Source organism: Amblyomma mixtum, chromosome 5, assembly GCF_055824585.1.
Source record: "Amblyomma mixtum isolate Tamu chromosome 5, ASM5582458v1, whole genome shotgun sequence".
NCBI classification, from domain to species: Eukaryota; Metazoa; Arthropoda; class Arachnida; order Ixodida; family Ixodidae; genus Amblyomma; species Amblyomma mixtum.
The window spans coordinates 35,203,711-35,206,223 of record NC_143016.1 but is presented as its reverse complement, the minus strand read 5'-3'; the positions used below and the strand labels follow the sequence as shown (position 1 = coordinate 35,206,223).

The following is a 2,513-nucleotide window of genomic DNA, read 5'->3' as shown; positions in this document are numbered from 1 at the left end:
AATTCATTGTTTTTTTTTGCGTTTTCCCACTTTATCTAAACTCTCGCAACAGAAACGAGGGTGATTTCAAATAACGTTTACTACACCCATGGAAATTGTTCAGCTAAGCTAGCGCACAGGTCTGCGAAGCTGTTGGCGACAAGCCAAGTAAGCAAATGAAAAGCGAATTGTGCTGGCAGTTTGAGATGTAACTTCTGTTCTTCTCTTCTTGAAGCTCAGGGTTCACGGACCGTCAAATGCAGGGTTACGGCTGTGCCCGGATGCCAACGAACCCATCGTCTTGGTTGAGGTTTGGGAGTGCTGCGAAAAAGCAGCAATGAGGCGTTGAAGCGGAGCATACGAGAGGGAAGTGCTGAGGCGTAACGAAAAGAACAGTGCCACAAGTCTTCCAATCAATTCGCCATTTAAACATGAAGTCAGGACGTGATGGAAACCATACGGGGAAATTAAAAAAAAAAAATTCGTCCGCGACAGGACTCGAACCTGCAATCTTCTGATCCGAAGTCAGACGCCTTATCCATTAGGCCACGCGGACGGGATGAAGGTGAAAACACTGAGGCAAGAACAGTGCCTGGAGCGAGACAGCGCTCCTTGCATTGAGTGGCAGATAGGCGTGCCAATAAAGTATCGCATTAATACGGTTACGCAAGCAGCTTCATAAACAGAACAAAAAGAACAGGTCGAAAAGGCTTTCCAGTACATTATGATTGATCTCCACACTAAAGCGTGGAACAATAATTATACTAATACCCGTTGTTATTTTTGCTGCCTACTTGTGCAGACTGGTAGAAACCAACTCATACCCCTGTCAAGCGCACAAGTTAAGTGCACTTACGGTGAGTGCCCTTCGGCATCTCGAGTGAAACTTTAGGCTACGCGGTGCTAAACGGGAAAGCAAAGTGCACTCCTAGTAAAAAAAAATAGCGTCAGAAAATGAGCGGAATTTCTGAAGAGGCCGATGGAAAAGAAAAAGGACTCATAATAATTGATTGCTTAACGCGATAGCGCAAATAAAGCAAGGTTCCACAGTTTTTAACGATGAAAAAAAAAATAGAAATAGAAGAAAAGCCAAGACTATCCAGAATTGCGGCAACAAACAAGATGGCGGCAGGCAGTGATGTTGCATCTGATCACGTTTCCTTGCTTTGTTGCTTCGCTTGTACCTATAACGAGCGAAATTTTTTCTGAAAACAGTGTTATAGCATGTAAAATAAAGTTGTGCGTACTTTTTATGCACTATACATGTTTTGCCTTTGAAGTCGCTGCTGGCGAGGGTGCGCACTCAGCCCTCAAAGTGTGGTCCGTGAACGCACCCCTAGCGCAGTGCACTCTTCCCCGAGTGACACTCCACTTTCGTCGTTTACATGTGGCGAAGTGTACTTACCGCGAGTGTCACTCTCCGTTAGTGCACTTAACTTGCCCGCTTGACAGGGGTATTACCATGGAGGAAAAAAAAACTAGGAGAGAGTGCGCTCAGCTTCTGCAAGCCATCCTCCTCTGACGCCGCTGCCGAGGGCCCTTTTGCCATGGAGGTAAAAAAAAAAACTAGGAAAGAGTGCGCTCAGCCTCTGCAAGCCATCCTCCTCTGACGCCGCTGCCGAGGGCTCTTTTGCGCAATGACTCTTGGGAAATAGGCCCTCCTCCACAGTTACCAGACTGCCAACCAGCGGTGCTTTTTAGTGAACGTCTGTGCTCCGATGTAGCGCAGAAGCGCAGCGCCTGTGTTGCAGATTTGGCGGAATGCGTACCGAGCTCGAGGTTGTCTGAAGGCTCCGCGTGTCAACACTTCTGTTGATTGCACTCTTGAGTTTTTGGGTGCACTGTAGAAAACTGCAGGTAAACTTTTCATCAAAGGGTGCGGCCGCGGCCTCGTCACTGTTCAACTGTGGTTCATAAAGAGAAAGGAGAGGAATTCCTTTCGTCGTTATGTACTCATATGGAGCGTTTATTTCAGCGCATGCTATAAGCGGAGAACTCGAGAGTAGGCGAAGAAACGAGCCTCTAAAAAAGGGCGCAGCGGCTTCCAGAGCGCTCACGGCGGGCGGACGGACGTGTTTAACGAGCGCTCCGGCGCGCTGCGCAAGATTCTATTTCTCAGGCGGACTTCGGCCCGCCCATGGGCCCGGCACAAGTCGTGCCGAATACGCTCGCGCACATACGCGGTTCCGACGTGAAATGCAGCAGTGAAGTATTTCTCTCTCTCTCGCTGTCGAGAGAGTGCCGGCGGCTTTACGTCTGCCCCTGCGCGGGGTCTCCCGGCCACTGCGCACAATCAGTTACAAAAAGAAGTAAACTGTATGTATACATAACCACGCGCTCGTAGCGTCCTGTCTCGGACTAATCGCGCGCGCGGCACACTGCACTAGCGGCCGGGGTGGGGCGCCCGGCCGCGTATACCGTCCGAGGTAGCACCCACGGAGCGTTCGTGTCACGCGTGCTCTACCTGGCGGAGAGCGAGCGGGAAGTCAAGCCCGCCTGCTCGATGAACGGACAGAGGCTCACCATTGTTCTGT

The 2,513-nt window shown here is 50.2% G+C and overlaps 1 non-coding gene across 1 annotated transcript; it reads right to left on the bottom strand.

The window, feature by feature from the left end:
- Window positions 1-462: 462 nt before the first annotated feature.
- Window positions 463-535, bottom strand: TRNAR-UCG (transfer RNA arginine (anticodon UCG)). Its single transcript has one exon. It is a non-coding gene; the product is annotated as a tRNA-Arg (tRNA).
- Window positions 536-2,513: the final 1,978 nt, after the last annotated feature.